The sequence below is a fragment of the Falco rusticolus genome, chromosome 4 (assembly GCF_015220075.1).
Source record: "Falco rusticolus isolate bFalRus1 chromosome 4, bFalRus1.pri, whole genome shotgun sequence".
NCBI lineage: Eukaryota > Metazoa > Chordata > Aves > Falconiformes > Falconidae > Falco > Falco rusticolus.
In genome coordinates this window covers 93,603,666-93,627,886 of record NC_051190.1, presented here as the reverse complement: position 1 = coordinate 93,627,886, position 24,221 = coordinate 93,603,666, and the positions used below count along the sequence as shown (strand labels likewise).

Sequence of the window (24,221 nt, the reverse complement as noted above, 5' to 3'; positions counted from 1 at the left end):
TGATGCAACCATTGCCCAAATCTGAGAGTAGGGCTACTATCTGTGACCACTAGACACACCTGAGGAAATATTCATACTGTGTTTGCTCTTCATCTTTTTTTGCAATGACATTTATAAAGCTTCAGGAGAAGAAACAACCCAATGGTTATAGTTGACCTTTTAATAAAATACCACGAGGTTCCCCATAGCACTCTTCATATTGGAAGGTCTTTGTTGTTGTCTTAGCAGGCTTCAGCACTATCGTAATTCCTTCAGTGGTATCACATGCTCATTTCTGTTTCAATAAATACTTCAGGTTATTTTATGTGGCAGTCAGATGGTTTATAAGCTGGCAGAAATCCATGGTCTCAAAGAGTTGCTTAAACATACTTTAATTGGAATGTCATTTGGTAGGACAAACTAAGCTGGCTTTAAGCCTGCCGTTCTAAGAAAACAAAACCTATGTAATCACACTATCTTTCCAACTCCCCTTAATCATATGCGGTAGAGTGCTGGATGTGTCCAAGACGTGAAGATCCTACAACTTCATGAATATCAGGTGTAGAAAGCACTGGTGACACTACAAAGGACTCACAATGAAGAATGCTTTTTTTCTGGAATGATTTTCCATTTTCCTGGGGAACAACAGGCCATCCAATATATACACACAGGCATGCACATGCAGAAGCCACCGAAATGTGTGGTACAACCACCAAAATGCACAAACCATCTATTGCACATGGTTGCTTCCACCCACCCAAACGTGCACAAAGACAGGTTGGGAACATAGGAGACCACTAGCAAATACAGTATGGTATTTCACAATTGTTTAAGGAGACATAAATACTGTGACTAAAGAATTATAGGAGAGATTACACTGATTTTAACTTTGGAAAATAAAGGAAAAACACCTTCCTCTTCTTTCAAATGCATCACTTTTATTACCCAGAGAACATTCTGTCCTGCAACAACACATTTATTCCTTCTGGTCTTGAGGCAAAATGCTAAACCAGCAAAAATTGTCTTTCCCTCGTTTTTGTTGATGGTAATGACTATCGCCACCATTCTTAACATCTCAAGTCTTAGTAATTTCAGCATTTTGTCAAAGTTTCAGGTCCTAACAGTATAGGGTCAATTATTTTGCAGGATACTCATTTGTAAACACTTAAGAGTGATTGAATCTAGAAGAGGACACAGAAGGTTATTCGCTGCACTTTTTGTAGCAGTGACTACAAAATACAAAGATGTGACCACAAAACACAAACCTTGTGTTGCAGTAGCCTTCTTGAATACGGAATTAACTGAGAATGTGTTGTTGAAGGAAGAAGTTACCTAGGATTTGAAAGAAACACAAGTGCAGCAGATTTCTCAGGTTGATGTTTTTGAGTGAGTCTTCACTGGCAGACTGCTGCTCTGGTTCCCTCTGTTTCTTTACTTCAGCACTGGCATATCTCAAAGAACATTCTGGGGAGTGTTTTTTTTCTTTTCATTCTCTCCCTGACTGCAGCTCAACTGTTGCTGTAACACACACTGCAAGTATCATTTTATGAATTAATCAGAGGCAGGAGAGATGCCTGTGTACATTTTCAGAGAATTGAGTTAAGGATAGAAATGTGGGGGTTTTTTTACAAACAACAGCGAGAGCTCTGAGATGCTGCACAGCGGTCTTGATCTGTGCATGGTCATTCCACTTCAAAATCCAGTGCTCTACATAAGATTTCTCCTACACTTGCATGGCAAGAAGTGGATTGAGCAAAAAATGCTCAACCCACTGCCCGCAAATGGCAAATAGTGACCATATGCTTTTCTATATCAACTCTATTCCATCTGTCACTCCTAGCATAGATGTATAAAGCACCCTTTACTAGATGTCATTAGAGAAAAAAAGAAGAAAAAAAAAAAAACCCGAAAAACTTGCTAATACCCACTTTCAAGCATGAGATAGTTTTGAGGGTTTTTTTTTTTAATGTACCTGTGAGTTTCTTTCCTCCACACACACACACATACTGTGTCTTTCTGGTTTGGATTTGGTAGATCTGCCATGGTTCAAGGGAAAGCATGTATTCCTGCTGATTTTCTGCATTAACCCCTTGCTGGATAGTAAGCTCAGGAACATTTGATAACGACTTCTAATGCCGTGACTCACTGAGCCCTGGATAAAGGGTTGGTCTTTAATTTCAGCAGCCTTACCAAGGTTATCACAGGTGAGCAACCGCCTCCTCCCCGGGCACGTGGGAGCCCTGCAGGCAGCTTGCTCAGTGCCACATTAAACTGCGGCGCTCCAAATTCACCACTTACTAAGCCACGCAGCATCTGACCTGCTATGCTGGCAGTATATATTCAGGTTTTCTGCCTAAGCAGCCCTCACTTTCACCTTCCTTAAAGGACAGCCTAGACTCTTTCCACCAGCCTGCTCACAGAGGCATCTATAGCTCTGCAGCACTGCAGTTTCCCAGAGGGACCTGGAATCCCATGAGCACACAGGATAGAGGTAGCACTCCACTTTTGCCCTGCTGAGGACCCACAAACACTCACCTTCATCTGCCCCCTGTCCTTGGCAAGCCTGCGTGCCCTTTGGGGTTGAGGCAGCTCGCAGAAGCCTCCCCAGGCAATGCACTTGACAGCTCTGCTGCAATATTCCTCCTAGCCCAGAGGCGCTTGGTACAGTCCCATCTGTTCCCAGCTGGATTTTTCTCCAGCTGTTCTCTCCTCTCTCTGGCTCCTCCAGCAACCTTCTGGGAATACACTCCCTCAGGGGACTTCTGCCCCCCTGCTTCAGGGAACGTCCTCCAGACACAAGACCACTGCAATACTAATATTGTCCAAGTCCAACAGCTGCACTGGCCCTACTGGAACAATGCCACCACACTCAAAGTGGTATCTGTTGAGGTCCTGTATCTGTATCTGTCTATCTATCTATCTATCTATCTATCTATAAATACTATACTACTAATAATAGTACACTAATACTATATATACTATACTAATCTGAAACCAATACCTGCCAAAAGCTTTGCACCTTTTTATTTGCTTTTTACAATCCATGATGCCTTATAAATTTTCCACATGATCACTTTACTGAGCAATTTTAATCAAAGGAGTGATTTCATTAACAAGTTCACTGAGTTGGTTTGTGTTGTGCTTAAATCATTCAAATTTTACCTGTGAGCAGTGTAACATGCTAGACTGTTTCGTCTAGTGTTAGACATAAAGGCTATTATCCTGCTTCAAAAAGTTGTTTTTTAACTTTTTCCATGGTAGTGATCATGGAAAGACCTCTCCAATATAGATCAATATTGTACAACCTCTGCACTGTACATGTGTTTTGAGTTAGTCTTCCCTTAAGATGCTAAGAGTGCATGACACAGCAGGTATCTTGAGGGGCAAGGAAAGCCATCTTTTATAGTAATCTACTCTTACTAAACTACATGCATATGAAGTTATCCTTCATAATGTGTATTTCTCTTCCACAGTGTCTCTTGGAGCCCTTGGAGCCACCGAAGCTGCATAACAGGCTGTTCCATGAGGGTTTACCCACTAGCTACAACTAGCAGACTAATTATCTGTCTCTCTCACTGACAAGGGATCTGACATCCTCGGTCCCCTTTAACCAGTCTTCCTTCAAGACCGTCTTCACCTGCAAGACCTTGACTGGACAGCATCTAGCATGCTTGGTTGATCAGACAGCATCTAGGAGGATCCAGCTGTAGCTAGCCAGCTAGATCATAGCTCCTGTCTGCATATATTTAACCAAATCTTCAAACACTGCATCCTTTACTTTCCTGTTGGTTAAAATGGTTCGTTTCATTAAGCACACAGTTGAGCCTCAGTCATTACTATCAGCATGTGTTCAACTTAAACCATGTGTCTTTGCTTGCTATATTTGGCCATTTCCAGCCTTCACATCCCCAGCGCACAATACTGCAGGCTTCTCACATAGAGAAACTTGGTTTTCTGACAGGCTACAAAATCTGGGTCATTAGTCTGTTATCTGCCACTTTACCAGTTGCACTCCTGGAAGTCACGCTCCATTACCTCACCCAGATTGCTATAATAATTAGCCTTCCTGTTTACAGGCATGTGTATCATTCCTACAGCATGTAAATATCTCAAGCAAAATTCCAGGCAAGTAAAAACAGGTGCAATATATGCAAAACTAATGCACAGGCAAGAACATAATCATCACTTGATGCTGTATGGGATAATGCACTTCTGTCAGTAAAGAATACAACACTTCGATGGTACTTGTCATTTATAACACGATCGTAAGGAAGAACACAAATGTATTTACTTATCTATTTATACAAATATCTGCTTTTACATGAGTTGAATTTTCCCTTTGTTTTCTTTAGCGTGTTCCAAGAACTCTGTATGAGAACATAAAACTTGAAGGTATAACCTGAAGGGTCATTGTATCCTGTCCTCTCTTCTTGCGGGCACATCATACTATTCCTTTATAAAATATTACCCAGGTCTGTCTTAGACATGTTTTTTTCCCCCGCTACTGTCAGAAAGCCAGTCCAGAACCTCATGCTTCTGATGATTGATAATCCAATTTGCATGTTAAATTTATTCATGGGGTTTTAATATCCATTTGTTCATGTGCCATTGTTGTCACTTCACTTAAGATTTGTTCTTCTGACTGGGAAGTTAGTACTCTTGAGAGTATACAGCCATCATGTTCCACAAAGTTTTTATTTCATTTGGCTAACCAAACCATGCTCTTTTAATGCCCTCAACACAGACATTAGGCTCCCTGTTCCCCTTACCACCCCTCTGTGACTGTCCCAGTCTGACTTTGTCTTTCAGGATTGGAAGTTTACACAGTTGTCCAGGTAAGGTTTTAGAGCATATTGTCCTATGACCCAGGCTCCTTTCCTGCCTTTGTTGAAAAGCCATCCCTGAAACTAGACAAATTATCTCAGGGGCTTTTTTCCCCAGCTAACTTAACCTTTTTTCAAGTCATCATAGGGTGACAGAACCATCTACATTTTCTGCATCAGATCCTAGCTTTACATGTGTCTTTAGCAAAACCCAGTTGAACTTCCAGTAGGGAAATGATTTCACGTTCTGAGTCCTGATCGGTGACTTCAACTTCCTTCCAACCCCCAGATCACAACACTCAAGGAACACAACTTCTGTAATTATGCATAAAACTCCAGCAAGCTCGGCACAAAAACACTCATTCACCCTTGCATCCTGTTCACCTCCCTCAGCTCTGACACATTTGAAAGACTGTTTTTCACATCTATTCACCTTCAGCTGGGGAAAAAAAGCCTCGCAGTAAAAAACAGATTAAATTTTCAGTCAAGAAACACTGGTAGGTGTTTGAGCTTATGCTTCTGCTTCACAGGAAAACGCAATTAAAGCTGATCCATTTGCTTCTGGATCACAGTTCCCCAAGACCCCCTCAGCAATTTCATTGCAGAAACAGTGCCACAGAAAACATAAGCCGTAATTTTGTTCCTCTGGCAAATTTCATTAAATGCAGATTCTCTTCTCCATGTGTCTTAAGAAATTCCTTCAGTTTTCACATGCCCTTAATGATACTTTAATAACACCAGTAATCTGGCTTTAAACCAGCCTTTGTGGCCTGCTAGATTGCAGCAAACTGGCCTTTTTAAAAAAAACCTGCATAAATAATAGGTTTTACCACCAGTTAAATAAAGTACTTGAGTCATAAGTGGACATTGAGCTTGGGAAAAATACTACCTTTGCTAGCACTGTGCTAAGAAATAAAGGTGAGCCCTCTGTTAGAGCTTTCAGATTTCTGGAGCAGTTTCCCAAACTACTTCCTAGAGATCCAGGACAGAGTGGGAAAGATTATAGGTGCATCTGTTAGCCTTTTAGTTCAGATCAAGAGCGCCCTTTTGAAATGAACCTCCAGATTGTCGCCACTTACCACGTTTTGGTTCACATGGCTGAGCAGTCCTAGAGAACACAAACGGGATGCCTTTCAAATGAAACTTATCTGGAAGAAGCTTTCCACGACTGCGCCTGTGGCACTCCAGTCACTGACAGATGTGGACTCCACAGGACCAGACTAGAATAATCCAAAGTAAATTCCCCTGGAAATGTGTGCATCTTGGATGCTGGGTCTATCAGTGCCAGCTGTTTTGTTTACAGATCCACTCCTACTGGTCCACCGTACTTCCCAATGCAGGCGGACAGCCTGGGTCAACCCAGATGTTGTGCTTCTCAGGCACCTCCTTCTACTGCTTAGTTTCATTGCTGTGAACTTTCAGAAGTTTCAGGGCTCGAATTCAGCTGTGCTGAAAAAAAATTAAAAAAATCTTCAAACACATCTGTGCCTCTTAAGGCAGCAAAATGGGGCTACAAATATTGTATGTATTTACTCACTTGCCAGAAATGTGGTGGTTTTGCTGGAGGTAACATAATGCAGACTCTTCTGCAGTTTGAGCAATTCTTCTTCCACACCTGGCTGGAAACCAATGAGGAAAAGGAATAAACACAAAGCAATAAAACAGAAACAACTAACATCCCTCAATCAACTACAACGTGACTCTTTGGCTAGAACGAATCATAATGCACAGTGAAGCTGGAGATGTATAAGCCTGCTCATGTTCTGGCCCTAGCTGAAAAATACATGGCCGTGCCCTGCTAAAGACCAGCCTAAAGCCTTCAAATTATGAGAAGACTGTGTCTATTAAGTCAGCCAATTTATTTATAGATAATTCTGAGCATCCTTTTGGGTTGTGCTGGTGTTGCCTTTTGGACCACAAGGCTCAGAGGGATGAATGTATGGTCTGGTGGGTGTAACACCGTGGCAAGGGACACTTTTATCAGAGATCGATGAGCAGCACTTCCTGGGGTGAAGCAGTACAGCAGCTTAGTAGCATACAGCAAAAACCAACAGCTGGGAGCAAGCAGTACAGCTTGATAATCCTTAGAAGAAAGACTCAGAAAGGCAGCATTATAAGGCACTTTAAATACCACCAGTGTGCCAAATTCAAAGCAGAAGGGCTTATTCATTTAAGCAAGGGAAAACAAATATAAGCACATATAAGCAGATCACCGCTATTATTTCATCCTGCCCCGTCACACACACACACACAGACTACAGCTACATGCATCTATCCTCTGCCAAAAATGGTCTCCAAGGAGAGATTACCATGCGCTATCATCCTGAAATACATTAATTTGATCGAGGGAAGTTATTAATAATGGCCAACTTCTTTAGCAAATTTCAGCCTCATTTACTGCCAGTATGTTCCCCACAAACCTCCATAAATCCCAAACTACTGATGGCCCTGTGAGTCTTGCTAACATTAGAGCTGCTTGCAGGGCTTTGAGGGCATGAGCAGCCCTTTATGTCCCTGCCTGACCTCACCTGGGGACAACCCTATGCCTGCCCATGGCCCAGGACCCTATTTTACCCCATGCCCCAGTGTGCAGCAGTGCCAGTCTCCAGCTCCCCACAGCCCTTCCCCGCCCAGCCACAGGATCTGCTGATCCTGTCCCCTACCCGTGGGTTGATGTCCCAGCCAGCCCCCAGCCCTCCCCATCCCCATGGAGGTGCCCGATGCCCCAGGCTGGAGCCCCTGTGATGCCCCAGCAGCACATTGGGACCACTGCTGCATCCAGCACTTGTCCCTCACAGTCAGGGACTTGCTCCAGGTGGTTCATACAGATGAATTCTGCTCCCTCTCAAGGTCCTCCATAAATACCACTACTATAAATGCATTTGCCAGTACATCTTTGCAAGATTACTTGCACAGCAGGGCCGTGTGTCCCTTTGGGCAGCACATGATAAAATTTCTTAAAATAGCTGTGCTAAAAAGAAATGCATGGATTTGTTTACAAAACATTGCAAACACAAATAAAAACATAAGTTGAATTCAAGGCACTGGGTCCAACTCAATATCATCCAGCTGAAAATAAGCATCCAAAAGACTGAAGAAATTAAAATGTCTCTCTTACATTTCCGAAGCCACTGCAAAAGGGAGAGGAAAGCTCTGATCAAACAAAATTTGGATGTCAGTCTGAAAAACCTGTAGGAAACCACATACTTCTGTGTTCCCTGTTCAGCCTGAGCTACTTAAGAACAGCCTAACTCTTCAAGAAGCGTTGACAAACATTGAGAATTAGGTCCTTTTAAGATGTCAACCCAAACGCAACCCACATCATTCAGAAAGCACTCATCAGTTCTGAAAGTGCTGGGGTTGATGTCTGAACTTCAGAACAGTAACCACATAGGGGACACAAGCAAATTTACCCTCTGGATGGAAGAACCATTATTTTAATTATATTTTTTTTCAGGCTGCCTAATATTTTTGCAAATAATAACATAAGAGTGACCATGCACAGTTCCAGAACTCAGTGAGACAAAGGTAGGGTCACTGAGTAACGCTACTAAAATGATGGCTCAGTAAAGGCTGTCCATTTGTATTAATTTCAAATAAAAGGATGTCTGCCAGGATGCTGCATGAGTTTTGCCACAAATTAAAGCTTTCTACAAAGTCTGCAGTAGGATGCACTCCAAGAAAACACATAGCTTAGGATCAAATTATTAGGTTTGGTAAGTGGGGAAACAGATGAACACATTGAAAGACTTTTTTCAGAATCAAAGCCCAGCCAGCCTGTACTTAATTCTCTCAGAATTTATATTTAGCCAATGCTCTCCACAATTCCGCTGTCATAATTAATGCATGTCATCAGGCAAAAAAAAATATTATAGGTAGGTCTTTATGAGAAGATTTTAAACTGCTGAGTATCAAAGCAATGGCAGTTGGGTGAGAGAAACAAGGGGACTTTTCCCATGCCAAGTCTGAAGCCTCGATGCAGAGGTAGCCAAACGCCCATGGACAGCTAGCATCTGTGGGAGGCACCACCTCCAACGTGTCACTTGGCTTTCTCCTCCAGCACCACCACCACCTCCCACCCCCCACCCCCCGCCTGCTTTTCTCAGGGAGTTCCTAGCAGTACCCCTGAAGGATATATCCATCAGCCTATTCTGCAGGGAAGGAAATAAGTGTCCTTTGAACTGCCAGTATCTGGCAGGATTATAGTAGCTGAAAAGGAGTCTTTAAACGGAAAGAGGAGAAACATTTCATGAAAGAGCTGTCTCCAGATTAACAATGTCTGCACTAAAAAGCATACAAGAAAGAGAGAAATTTAGCTTAAACCAGAACTGTATCCTGGGGAAAGTGTGCCAGTCTCTGCTTTAACAACCCCATTCAGCTCTCATGAAGCCATTCCAAACTGGATAAGGACCAGGCACAGGCAACTGGAGAAAATTTTCTTTTCCCACATCCCTCCTCGTTCGTGTCCAACTTCCAAGCCAACACATGAGAGTGTGGAGAGACCTACACAGCACCCACCAGCCTGGCCCCCTCCTGTCCTGGGGATGAGGAGGGAACAGGGTCGCACCAGTGCCCTCTTCCCCTTGCCTTCCCTTCAGCACTGAGTACTGATGCTCGTGCTCTGGAGCCATAGGAGGCAAAAGGCTCCTGAAGCACCATGCCAGCCAGCACTGCCCTTCCTATGGGCCCATCTTCCGGGCTCTGGGTATCAGCAAGCTCTGCAAACTGGTGCTCGGGGAGGAGTACATCAGCCAAGCAAGAATACCATCCCTACGGCATTCAATGCATTCACATTCACATAAAGTTTTACAAATAATTCAGGATTTACACAAAGGTGAAACCACTCACCCAAGGCAGGATACCTAAGCTTTAGATCAAGTAGTTGAAAGACACAGTATCTCAAGGATTACCAATCAGATGCTCTCTGTGTTTGATGCATTATTTTTTAAACCCACTTTGAGTCGAGCTCTTCAAGAGATGTTTATCAGTCTTTGTCACAAGCCCCTCCAATGAACATGATGACAGTGAGGGTATACCTCTTCCTGTACAAAGTGTCATTAACAATGAAATCAAAACTGCAAAGATTTAGTGTGCCAAACAGAACACACTGTCCAACAGGAGTCTAAAAATTAACTCTGATGTTACCTTGGGCAATAATCGTAACTAAGATACTTTACAGAGCGCCATACAATCATCCAGCTTATGTTCTCTGCATGCGAGGATGAATTACGTTCACAGAAGTCACAGGAACAGGGATATACAACTTCCTTGTTCATATTCTCCATAATCACTCATTCCCCTCTCATAACCAAGTCCATAAACTTAATAAACTGAAAGAAAGAAGGACTGATTTAGCATAATACAGTTTTGCACTCAACCAACAATGTACTGCACTTGGGATTCATTTTCATTGGAAGTGGTGGTCATTCCACAATGAAGCGAGATTAAGCAAAATACAAAATGTTATTGCTTCAGGCCTGTCTTCACTGTTGTATTAACACCAGGAACAATCCTGCAATTACTGCTACAGGAACTCCAGCTCCTGCCCACACACTGAGATCTCAAATCTCCATTTAAACTCTGCCTTACAAATCCTTCAGGCAGGCAGAGGAAAAGCAAGCTGATAAACTCACAGGCCTAGAGGCACATGCCATGGCTTGGGTTAGACTAATTAATCAGCTGCTAATATAAGTATTCTTTCTTTCAAATATTCCTTCAAAATGCAGCCCTTCTTTCTTGAGTCAGAGCAGCTCACGTACAGTAGGCGCAGGATCAGGTCCTGAGCACCGCAGTCAGACGAGCCCGGTTCTGCGCCTCTCCAAACGGAGGGGCTGCAGCCACAGCTCACCTGGAATGGGATGAACAATCATCAAAAATGTGACCTGCTCCTGCTCCAAGCTCTGGTAAATGTACCTGACTAGAAGGCAGATAACCAGTTTGTATGTTATTCTTTCCATTAAAAGACAGCATTTTTAAGCTAATAGGCAAGATTTAAAGACAAATCTTGCTTACAGCACCAAGGAAACAAAAGTCAATATATGCAAATGCAGGGTTTAAACCTGCCATATTAACTCAAGCCTTTAAATATTAATCTACCTATCGCAGTGTGTGTTTTGCTAGTACAATAGCCTTCTTTATCCCTAAATTGATATTTATGGTATGTAGGTTACCAAGGGATACCATCCAAAGGAATCTGTTCCAAGGAGGTGAACATGTTGTTGGTTCCTAATCTCGATTACCAGCGATGTGGTTCTGTGAGACTGCATCCGTACATGGGAGGAACAGATGCTCTGCTCTTCGCTAGGTAGTTTCATCCGTTTGCCTAAAGGTAGGATAAACACTCTGTAGGAGATTCAAAGCGATACACATGAATGCAAAGGTATTATAAGGGCAATGGAAAGCTTCACACGGGTGTGATCAACCTATACCACCCCCTCAGACAGCCAGGAAACAGGGGCAGAAGGCTGAGCCTGCGTTTGCAATAGCAAGTAATGTAAACCATGGGGACAGACCCGTAGAGGGGAACACGTGGTGCTGAGGACCTGATTTCCAAACTGTACTTGTGCTTGTTTTTATTTTCAGACTATTTCTAGACCAGCCTGCTGGCCCAGATGCCCACTTGCGGCTGAAGTGCTGCACTCAGGCACATCTTCCACTTTAATTTCCTCTTAAAACAACACAGCTCATGAGCTCTGAGGCCAATCTATGGTACTAAACAAAGTGCACAAAGTGCAAGCAACCAGGAGGTTCACTTCAAACCTGTACTCTGATCCAAATGAAAACATGAATCTAAGTGCACACTCAGTGTTTAATAGATGTTACCATAAACGCAGCTTTAGTCCATGATACACAGTGTGACGGGGGAGAAAGGGTACAGGAGAGAGAGGATGGAAAAGAGGAATCTACTTAGAAGTCGGGCCAACTTGAAAATCTTCCTGCCAAGAACTGAAGAACTAATCAAACAGGTCGTAACAGTACCATATATCTTTTCTTCCACTGAGCTGTCCAACTTTTTTTTCTTGTCATTTACTACATCGAGTATTGGTTGTGCTTTACACAGAAAAATCACACCCAATTTCAAGCATTTGAAGACTGTCAGGGCACAGCCAGGAGGGAATAAGATTACTTTTGGTAATCACACTGGAGGAAAGGGGCATCTAACTCTCCACCAGAATGAAAAGCTTTTAAAGTAAAAGATTACATCGGAATGAGAGCAAAAGGACACAAAATGGCAGCGAGTAAACACAGTCTGGAAAAACAAGAGATTTATAATCATCGGGGAATGGGAAATGTGGAACTAGTTTCCAGCAGAACCCAGGAGACAGATTTTCAGGTGAAATCCAATTATTTTCTAGAGGAAATCGCCTGACTTGCTGCCTACAGTGCTAGACTGCCACCAGAAAGTCCCTCCCTGTTCCATGAGGACCACATCAGATCCCAAAGCCGGCAAAGGCCACAAGAGACTGTTCACCCCATGCAGAAGGAGGCAGATTTTCTGCTTTCAGAGCAGAAGGGCGGTGGGTTTGCATCCTGCCTGGATGAGTATTAAGGACACTCGGAGCAGCAGCGCCAGACAGAAGCCTCCACATTTCAAAAGTCACTGCCTGCCCCTTTCTCTGGCATATAGATCATGGGTTCAACTCCAATTTTGGACACACACCTCTTGCTACACAATTTATTGCTCCAGTTTACCAAGCAGCAGAGATTACCGTCTTTAGGAACAACTCTACTATCCTGTGAACATGCAAATGCCTTTCCTTATAAACTGCAAACTACCACAGATCTGTTAACTTTGAGAGCAGCACACAGCAGATCAGTGACCTGCACTATCTCGTAGTGTGTTTAAACAATACTGCCTGAAGATTAACTCATCTCCAGTGTCCCACCTGTTTTCAAATGCCCAGATTCTCAGTTTTTAACTATATGGAAACCTATTAACTGCTATATATGTATATGTAGAAAACCCCCAACTTTTCATTAATTATTTGTTGCAGTGCTCCTTTGGAAATGGAAAAAGATCTGCTCTTGTGCTTGGAATTAAAGAGATGCACCTGACTTGTCATGGAAACATTTTGCATTTCTTGTAAATGTCAATTACACGAACACAAAAAGCAAGCTGAAAAAATAGAAAATTATTTTCTACATTTTAGTATTTCAAAGGGATATATTGACAGTCCCTGTGAGATAACAGACAAAAAGAGCAAACCAGGAATAGCTAATTCCTATGTTTGGTCTGTAGTAAATGTCAAAAAGGAATCAAAACACAAAAGGCATCAGCTAAATCATCATGAGCTTCTACTCTTGCTATCGTCCTTTTCAAAACTGCTCCTCTGTATTATTTTGGTTTTGTTCAGCTATTGCCTACATGCACACACTGGCATACAGAGCCCTGATTTCTGTGCTTTGGTCAAGACAGAAAATTGTAAAAAAATATATTACTATTATTCATGTTTTGTTTCATACAAACCCAAAATGTTTAACTAATGACCCGGGGGGTCTGTGTCTTGCCCTGTTTTTTAAGTGCATACTAGGACAGGCTCTGAAGAATGCAATTTTGAAACAAAGTATTTCAATGCTTTGATTTTAAAAAATCCACAGTTGTTCTGCTTTCATTTTTCTTTTGCTTATTGCTAAAACTATTAATTGACTTCTGCACAAATTCTTTAAGACAGCCTGAAAGCACACTTCTTTTAAAATAAAAAGGCTACTTGTCCCAAAATTTTCACCAAACTCCATACAGACACATATGGTGCTAACACACCAATACCACAGACCTTGCCACTTCTTTGGGAGCACATCTTGCACCCGTGGCAACCTAGCAGCTAAGTAATTAGCTGAAGTGCTACAATATTACAGTCCCTCTCCTCCCTGTGTTAGGGAAAATGGAGATTTTTAAGGTCAAAACCTGGCAGGTGGTTTCAGAGTCACATCAGAACTAATAAGTAATCAAAGAAATTATTGCCATCACGGCTATGATCTCATTAATTGCCATTATCAACATGCTCTTTGTAACCATTTGTGTTATTATTCAGCTGTACCTTGATGTTTGTCTCAGTTTCAGATTTCAGTACTTTTTCAGTGTCTCCTTCCAAAAGGATTCAAACCAAACTAATGCAAGCCATTTTCTATGTATGCTCATGCTTTAATCTTCTATCAGTACAGTTTGCTTTTAACTACTTTTCCTCCCCATTTCCATAACTTCTTATTTATCATTTGAAAAAAACACTTACACTTTTAAGAAGCCATAGCACTTACTGGCGTCATTATCAGCACAGCTTTTTGTCTGTGCATTAAAATTCATATTTACAGTAGTGAAAATACGATATGCAAGGGAGCTCCCTGGGGAGAGAAAAAGATGTGTGTGTATCTCTCTGTGTGTGAGAGAATAAAATGAACCATAAATATGGGCGAGCACAGGCAAACTTCTCACAGCCCCTGGTCACAGGGACAGCCAGACCTCTCTGCTCGCTTCGGTTTCCAGCGTGCCTGTTCCCATCGACTGCTCTTGCTCCCAACCCATACACACTTGGGTCCACGTATTTGTGGGACACAGCTCACCACGTGAAGGTGACTCTTTGCTAGTATCTTCATGCACTGGGAGATCTCAAAACACCTTCCAAGGGAGGTGATGGACCAGCAAAGAGGAGCAGGGTACCAGTGGCTGTGTGCCAACTCAGGTGCTCAGGCAGGAGTTTGGTTCTCCTGCTGCCAAGCCCCATGGTGCTGGGTCACATTAGCCAGTGTTACCTTCAGGCCACTGAGAGAAGACTCTTGAAACCTGAGGTCCACATCTCCTCTGACAGCAGCGTGAAAGCACAGGTGCTCCCTGTAGGATCTCAGAACTGTTGTATGCGCAACAATACGCATGCACGTCCCTTCCTCCTCCCTAGCACTTTCACAGTTGCGTTACTCCAGCCCATAGCTGTAACATTTCTTCTGATGAACTAGAAAATACCATTTTTTTTTTCCAGATTGGCCGCTCAGTGTTGAATGCCATAAGCCCACTAAAAGGTCAAAGGCACCAATACAACCTACAGATCATTTTAATATCAAACCAGTCTTGTAATGCTTAAATAATGAAGGCTCATTTTCAATAGTGACACAGCAGCAGATTTGTAAAGGCCCTCCAGTGCTTTAACTCTCACACATGTTTCTATCAGGCGCCTTTCTTTGAAATAAGGAGGCACATAAGTCTCATTAAAAATAATTGGAGTTGAGCATATAGCTACTTTGGAAAAATCTTCCAAGTACCTAACTGTATCTTTAAGCACGTAACCACTTTTAAAATCTGTGCTGAAGAGAACACAAGTCATCCACATTTCCTGCCAAGCACTGGTTTTATTTTTTAATTAAAGTGATGCTATTTCTGTTGATCCCATCGGTCTTTTCAGTGACCAAATGCCAGGAACAGCAGTTCTAAATTAGTGCTGTGAAGGTGGGATGGAACAGCACCAAAAACTTGCCTGATGAATTTTGCCCTGGCCCAAGTCCGGCAGCAATTGGCAAAGAAGGCAGAGAGGTCAGACCTTTACCCCTGCCTCATCATCCTGCCTGCCACAGCCCTGTGACGTTCTGGGGTGTCATCTGAACCCTAACCCACGGTCCAGAGTTCTATAACCTGCTGGGGGTATGCTTCTGATGTCTGAAGTGGGGCAGATTGCCTGGACTCCACCAACAGTCTTATTAATGGTGCCCATGTATCTAATCACCAGCACAGACATATAGTTTCAGATTCTTGGATGAAATTACAGACAGATGACTTAAGAAAGGTAATTTACTTCTAATTTACCTATGCTTAATTACACCAGCATACAGCCCTGACAAAGGAAGAGGAAAACCTTTTTTTTCAGTTGGCAGAATTGTGTTTATTTCTAATGAACAAACACCTTGCTGCAAGAAGGTTTCAGTGGGGTTGCTTGTAACATCTAAATGTTGGTAATACACCTCGTCCCCAGGGCTATACTAATTTCTAGAGGTCCATCTTTCTAGGCTGACCCAGAAGAAGGCAAATACTGCACAATGTTCATATTACCTCATTTAAAAATAGCCCGAGTACAAGATGTTAATAGGTTAATCACACTGTTTAGAAAGGAAAGAGAAGTTTTAATCTTTCTTTAAGGAGCCAAGAGCTCGGTTTGCAGATGTTTGCTGCCCGTGGCAGCTACTGCTCTAGAGGCACACTGTGCTGCCTCCGCACAGCACCTCCAGCTATGCCATAATGGCCTATAGGCACTGTAAATTTTGTAGGGAGTTGGTCTTGGAAAAAATATAAGTTTACCTTCCTGAGCTATTGCCAAAAAGCTTCCTCTCCTGCCTGCCCTGACATCAAGAGAACACTACCATTTTTAATAAGCAAATAGTTCGGCACCAAACACTTACTTGTGGCTCAGAAACTCAGCAAACTCAAGAGCTCACACAAATGGCCGCAATATTCTTACTTCCTAACAGTTACCAACAATATACTGCTGTGGTTGTTAGATGCACGTATCCAGGTTAAAGCTTTCTCACTGCAGGATCGTTATGGATAGTCTAGCTGGTAAAGGATCAGCTCACCGAGTCCTGAGAAGCACTAAGTATCTCCAATATTTGCACAGCTCTACTTCCTAACAAAGAGCTTTGAGACCGGATTCTTAAAAAAATAATCTCAAACTTTGGAATGGATTTGCTAATAAGTAGGTTCAGGTTTGTTCTCTGAACTTCCCAATCAACTTAATCTTGCAGCGAGACAAATTTAAAACTAATCTGGTGTCTCTCCCTCCGTCCCAGTTTTCTTACCTTTGCTGTGAATATCTTTCCTTCATTAGGTAATGAATTTTACAAGCTCAGCTTCCTGTAATCAGTAAAGCATATGCCGCAGTGTAAGCTGCAATGCAAAACAAAGCATGACTTCACCAGATTCAGAAAAACAAATACATAAAATGAGCATATGTTTCTTTTCAGAGACTTAGCAGCTTACTTGACTACTTCTGCATTTACCTTGGCTTTTAAAAATACCCCATCTGAGACATTCCAATGCACACAGCTCACAGCCTTTAGTGAGTCCAAACTCGCACCTCTTGGAGGGATGTATAAACTATCTCCCATTTACATGTGGAGGACCAACATATAGACAGATAAAAGTATTCTTGTGCTGCACAGTAGGAATCTGCAGCATATCAGGGAACTGAAAGTGCTATACAACTACTCATCACACACCTGCACCTCTGCTTGTACAGATCTCCAGCTGATCTATACTTATAAATTCTTTGTATCTTCTTTTACCCCATCGGTCTCAAGACTTCCACTCTTCCCCTGCTAACACTCCTGCTTTACCAGCGCCAGGTACGTCCGCAGCTTTCCTGCCAGAAGCAAATTATTCCCAAGCATCTTCTCATATAATAGCTTAGCCTGAAATTTGTGACTTTAAGAGCAAAAGAAGGGCTTGTGTGCCTAAAAGTCCTTTTCACTTTTTTCCTTCTTCACCTGTTCATGTAAACCTTTCTTAGAACCATGACTGCAATGCAACCACTAATTGCTACAGTGTCTTCTACCCAGAAAAAAAGTTTGAGCTGAAACCAAATGCTGAGATCCAAAAAATGAACTGCAGAAAGAAAACTAGGTCTCGAGGTGAACTCAGCATTCATCTCTTCACCTCTGAGGTGGCCGGGACCCAAACCTCCACCATGCAAGCACCTGGAGAGAGCAACATTTATCTGCCAGAGAGATGAGGGCTGAATAAGCACTCTTTCTGTGTCAGTTCTGCATTTAAATCAATCCCTGTTTTCCTGCCCCATAGCCCTGCCTCATCATATGGAAGTCTGTTGATTTGACTGAACTACTTATTTTTATGTCTTCACAGCCAAGACCTTCGGTGTCAGGATGCAATTATCTCCAGAGCTCTGTAAAGCAGCCTATCAGACTTACTATTTTAATCCTTTACACATTGTTGTTTAACACCTTCTCAGTCTCAAGCAATCTATCTCCTTCCTTGCAGGTATCCCAGTCAGGAAATCCCATCCTTACACTGTATTCAGGTAGCACTTCAACATATCAATACTGCCTAAAATTGTTTATATTGTACAGAAGAAAACTTCTGGGGGGAAAAAAAAAAAAAAAGAAATCTTGTCCAGTGGATTTGTCATCTCTAATATACTTTGTTTGAAAGTGCAAGCGTTGTTGAAGTGTATCAACACCAAAAAATAGTGGTAATAATTGACTTCTAATAACCCCATTTCAATAAGGAAAGGGCAAGGCTGAGAGCACTGAGGTGCAGGGATTTTTGAGATGCTGTTGCTGATGAGTTTATACAAACTTCTCTTTTGATGTCAGCAATGAAGGTAGTGGTGCAAGTTCAAGAGAAACCTGAACTGAAAATCATAAACATTCCTTTGTTCTGCCACGCTTTGATGTAACGCTTCTTTTACCACTAATGAGGTAAATGAAGTAGTCTCACTTGTTTCTCTTTTGCTTTCAGCTATGACAGTTCTAGCCTTGCTTGAGAACTGCAGGAACTGAACACTTCCATTTCCAGGAGATGCTGGCTTCTGAGCAGAACAAACATTCATCCTGCTTAATTCTAGCTGCATGAGAAGTGAAACCTCTAGACTGAGAAAACTGGTCATTCAGCTGGTTTTCAGTAGAGGGAAAAGAAGTTTCATAGAAAATTCCCCCCCCTCCTCTAGGACATACTGGATCACCCTTGAAATTGCCTTTCCCTGCCTAGCCAAGGGAGAGAGTCTAGATGACAACTCAAAGCGGACACCTAGCTTTTAAACGCTAAGCTGAAGAAGATTAGTCTGTTCCTTGGATTCACAGCAACTCATAGCTGCCAGGACAGCTAAAGAAAGGAATGGCTACCAGGCATCTCTCTCAGCTGCAGTGCTGGAAAAAACCAGGAATGAAACTACCTACTAGAAGGAAGGCCACTTGGCAGCTTGGCCATGTCCTTGTTGCCTGTTTATTCCATGACAATACTGATTGAGGGAGAGAAAATAAAAGTATGATGGTCTGCCAAGCTGGAGAAAGAGCAGGTATTTCACAGTTGTCAAGTGAAGAGTATGAAATAAAGAGAGTGCTGAAATAAAGAGAGGAATCTGATGACAGACAGCATCCCAACAGGATTCATAAAAAAATACACATTTTAAAAACTTTAAAATTAAATCTGAACACTAAACGTGCATCTGTTAATCTTTTATTTCGCCTGCAATGATGCAGCTGTTCCACTGAAGCAAATAATTTGCCAAAGGAAACGAGCTGTGGAAACCCTCTCCCAAAAGGTAGATTTAAAAATGGAAAAAGAGAGCTGACGTCTAGCTGAAGTCTCTGACCAGAGGTCCACTTCCCTAGTCTGGAGCAGCCACAGAGATCCAAGTGCTAAAGCCAGACACTACAGGTGCCTACAAAGGCTGTCAGCATCCCTTAACTGCTCGGACACACGACTCCTTTCCCCCCCATGCATGCAGCAAGAACAACCATCACCAGAGAAGGGCTCTGCCAGAAAAATATTGGGTTGACTGGCTCACTTACCTCCTCCTGTGACTTTAATCTCACATTTTCGCAAATTAAGGTGAACCCTCTTGATTTCAGCAGGGACCAGATGAACCCCATTCAAGACAAGAGTATCTGAGTGTTAAGCATCTGCCTTTCCCACGTTGGCTTGATAAAATATTAAGAGTATACAGGCCATTTATTCAAGTGAAGAGTGTTTCTTTGGTTATAGATATTGCAGCTGCCTCAAGATTACCTACAAATTAACTGTTTAGAATTTGGATGACATTAATTAGCCCTCCGGAAAGGAAATGTATAATCTACCACCATGACCGTGAATGGAAGACTTCAAGAAACAGCAGTTTACATGGGGCTGCAGCTGCAAACATAAAAGCATCGGCATATGTACAATGCATGCATTTTCCTACAACAAACAAACATTTGGGGTTTATATCTGAAACTCGTGAAGGCACACAAGAAGCAGAGAGACACATCAAAACACCTTAGCTCAAATTGTGGCAGCTACTTAATTTCAAGCACCTGTTAAATTTGTTCTGAAATTACCTAGTAATACATTGAACACATAAAAATCACAGCTGAAGATGGGTCATCTCCTTCTCCTGATGAACATTAAGCCAACTTAAAAACCACAGCTGAAGATGGGTCATCTCCTTCTTCTGATGACAATGGAGCCACTCAGGGGCACTGACCTATTTTTAAAAGCCCCCGTGGACTTTCAGAAGAGCTTTGTGGCAGGCAGAGACAGGGATGAGCAGGACAAGAGTTACCAGGGACCAGCCACGACACAGGTGGGCCATGGACAGGTTTGTTCCGTGGTTTTGTTTCCTTTCAGACTTCAATGTTTCTGAGCTTTTTGGCAGGTGGACAGTCTAGTGAAATTATCTTTGTGCTATAATAAACAAAGCAGAGGTAAGAACCATAACCCTACATATGTTTGGGAACTCTGCCCACTGCGATTTGAGTGAGATAAAATCAGTAGTACTGCTAAATTCTCATTATTTTTTAAGACTTTTTTTCCCTTTCTTTTTCTTTTTTTTACATAAAACTTCACAGAGCTCTGGAAAAAGGGAACATTTGGAAATGGTAAAATCTGGGAAAGGAATGCAGTTGTTAGTCTCTGGTTCAGGTAATGATGTTAGGTCCCTGGTCTCATTTTCAGACTCCAAATTTTATCATAATACTAAAAATCGGCATGTTACTTCATCTGTAATTGTGATTTTCATGTAATAACACAAGTTCAGCTGCTAGAACTTTAAAAATGACATCAAGAAATACTATACCCAATACCACAAGACTAAAAATTTTAAAAAAGAGACCCAAGCCAGTTCACCATAGGCTACACTGGTTGGGTCCACTGCCACTGTATCAGGAGACCCTGTCAGGGGCCCTTCAGTCCCCAGTCCTGCCCAAGTGCAGAATTTTCTTGGTAAGAATGTGCCAGATGAAATTTCTTCTTCAAAAGAGATGTTTCTGCTGGATATTAGCAACTTTTTCATGACTGATCCACTGGGAAAATCTGTTCAATTAAGTTCCTGTGTCAAACACTGAATTGTTATCTAGTCCAGAAAGGACATTAAGTTTGCGTTATAATCAGCTGCCACAAAGTCCTTTTTCCTGCATTCAGAAACTCCTGGCAGTTCTAGATCTTAAATTGAGTTTTACAAAAGAGTTTCAGCACATCTATATTTGAGTTAGACTGGTCAACACACAAAATCCCCATCACTGACATTTCAAATAAATGTAATGTAAAAATTAATGAAATATGGCACCTTTATCTTGTTCATATAGAAGCCAAGTCAAGGAATGTATTTAAATCAGCATGAATACAAGTCAGTTTAGGGCTGATCCTTCCCATTATGTTATTACTGCACCTATGCAAACTGTTGGACTTCAGCAGAGTTAAATTAGTCTATGACTGATAACGCAAAGTCTTTTCCAGAAGCTCCTAATACAAACAGTCTGCTTTTCTATTCTCTCCAGGTCTGGGTCAGTCCTTATCACGGATTGCTACCCTGAATTGCTTTACTGCGAGGATTCAAGGTCTAAAGCGATTACGCTGGGCACAGGCAAATATTCAAAACAGGTAAAATCCACCCAGGAGCTGGGTGTGCAACTCCTGTTAGTTCATTTGCTTCCTCAAACATTCAGTGTCGCCTTTCCTTCTTTTCAGAATTCAAGGCAGAAGTTAATTTAGTAAGAAATTGAGGCATTACATTACCTACCTGCTACAATCTAGAGTGGTCCCAGGCTGCTGTGACCTGCACCAGGGGTCAGCACCGCTGGCCACCCCCAGCAGCAGGGAGCTCGTCGAAGGCGCCGAGAGCCACTTCTGCATCGCTGCCCATCGCACGTAGCCTGTGTGTGCTGGCGTGTCTCATTCACACCCCCGCGATGATCCTCCAGTGATTATTTCTCAGTCAGATACTAAAGTTTCTTGTATTACCTTTTCAGTCGAAGGTGGTTCAAGAGGAGGGGACCTCATTCCCGCAATGTATTTCCCTGCAAGGTAGAGAAGGCTGTTCGTACTTTTGTGCCATCTGGAAAAGGCTTCTGGAGACGGAGCACAACCTCGTACATTAATGATGGGTTTGTAAAAACAATGAGCTGTGAAGCATAAAAAGCAAACACACACAAGCACGCAAAACTGTGCCTGTACTTCAGGCTTCAAAAAGATGGAGAGGATTTAATGATTAATAGAGCAAACTTCTAAGATTAAACTGCATTTCTTTAAAGAATCACCAAAAGAAGGAAATAGCTGATAATAAGCAATGAAACGCTTCCAAATGTCCGATCACCCTCCAGCATCCTCTCTTCGCATGACACTGTACAACCTGATATTTGCAAGCATTCCCAGAACAGGGGGACACAGTCTTTGGGGTAGCAAACCTGGAAATACTAACCAACACCGCTTAATTCCCGCTTTCCCCCTAGTTTACTCTGTTCGGTTTTCTGATTACTGAAACGGTATTTGGGGTTTGATGCATTTTGCATGCACAGAGTGTCTCACTGGAGCTGGAAGCATGTTCACTTAACTGAATCTGCCTGACAGATGTGACACAGTGAGATAATGAATACGCAGTTGACAGATGTCTGTGCTGTGTACATACACATATTAGGAACCAGGGACACAGATTTCCTGCTACGGAAAACAGAGAGAGCCCTGCTCATTCGAGTTGAGCTCTGGGTCGTTGCAGGCCTGTTTTATTTAAGATAATGACATAGTCTGAGCCTAGGGAAAATGTAGGGGAAGTTCCAGACCACTGGCTGAGTGAATTAATGCCATTAAATACCTACTGCTGCTTGAAAGGCCCTTTGCTTCCCACTTGGGCCACACAGCCCTCCTATCTGCCTTGCAGGACCCAGGTGCTTGTTACAGCCCTCCAGGCCAGGGCTCGATGGGCAGCAGAGCCAGGGCAGGGGCTCCTGCTGCCCAAAGGGAATGGCGCTGTGTCCCCTTCATCGCACTCTGGCTCGTCACCTCCCGTGCCTGCCCACGCAGCCCCTCTTCCTCCCCAGCCGCAGCTCTGCCGCTCCCCAGGCCCTTCCAGGAGCAAACGCAGCTCTTCCCAACAGTGTGGCACATGCGACAAGCCAGTCTGGCTGCAAACAGCACTGACCATTTTATCACTCTCATCCTGTGCCAGCGAGCACTGATGGGGTCTTCTGCAATTAATGCCCGAGACAATGGAACAGCACAAAGAGGGACTGACAGGGGGTGTCATTACAGGTGGCAGTGGCAATGGGATTTTGACTGTCAAGTGTTACAAATCCAGCACTCCAGTCTCATATGCCATTGTGCAAACTCAGATGCCGTAGGAACCAGCTTCAGGCAAGGACCGTAGCTGAAAATATTATTTTGAACGTCACCAATAATGCAGTAGGTCCCCCACTAGTTTCATACCAATTTAAAAGCTGAGATGAATACTACCAAAGGGAGTATGATTATCACAGTACCTGGTAATGACTTTCCTGCCCAATTTCTCAACAGTGGCACTTTGATTCTTGCTGTGCAAAAATTATATCTGCAAACTAGCAGTCTGTACATCCTTTAGCTGTGTGCCACTCCAGAATTTCCTCTGGGACTCTGCAGAATTCAGAGCCTACACCGGTTTATTGTGCAAATGCCAACGTCATGAGAAACTTGGAGCTTCTCCTGAAGCACTGACTTTCAACTGAAATTCTAAACCAGTAAGAAATTCAAAGTGGAAAAAGAAAAACTACGTCTGCATCTGCAGCAATCAAAGCTGAAGATCACATGAACAGAGGCTCTGATCGGTTGGTCTCCTTCCCATACGTCTCACGAAGCCGAATTGATTTGATGCCACCCATGTCTCAGTACCTCCAAGTGCTCACAGCATCCAGCAGCCTCACAATGATCAGAAGGCGCTCAGCACCTTGCAGGACTGCACAGCCCCTGTTTGAGAAGACACTGGAGAAAACAGGTGGCACATTTCCTTTCACCTCAGCTCAGAAGCTTGCCGTGTGCCTTGCAGAAGGCACACAGAAAGCACAGGAGATTCCGGTGCCATTTGCCACGTGGGTGGAAGTCCCCTGACGGTGAAGGCAGTGAGATGTAATACAGTCATGGAACAGCAAAAGTGGGACTTTAGGGGCTTCTTGAGAGTCATAGAACCAACCCTACCACATGCATGGAGGTAGCTGTGTGTTTCTCAAATAATAAAAATCAGGCAGATCATTCCTTAAAAGGATATATATAAATCCCCTTAAACCAAGCAAATAAACAAAAGAGCAAAAACAAGAGAACACAATCTCCTGGCTTTTTCAGATGGTAAACTGCAGCAAAAAGGTATTAGACTTGTGCCAGGCCTTTTTGTGTTCAAAACTAAATTCATATCTCAGCCTCCTGCACAATGCAATCTTTCCTCACACCTGTCTGTTTTGGAAGCTGTGAATCCCAAGGAAAACCAACAC

General features: G+C 42.8%; 1 long non-coding RNA gene across 1 annotated transcript; it reads right to left on the bottom strand.

Annotated features, from left to right (window-relative positions):
- Nucleotides 1-1,933: 1,933 nt before the first annotated feature.
- LOC119147880 lies at nt 1,934-21,815 on the bottom strand. Its single transcript, XR_005104181.1, has 3 exons — nt 21,512-21,815; nt 6,340-6,421; nt 1,934-6,246 (listed from the first exon to the last, which is right to left on the bottom strand). It is a non-coding gene; the product is annotated as an uncharacterized LOC119147880 (long non-coding RNA).
- Between the last annotated feature and the right edge of the window lie 2,406 nt (nt 21,816-24,221).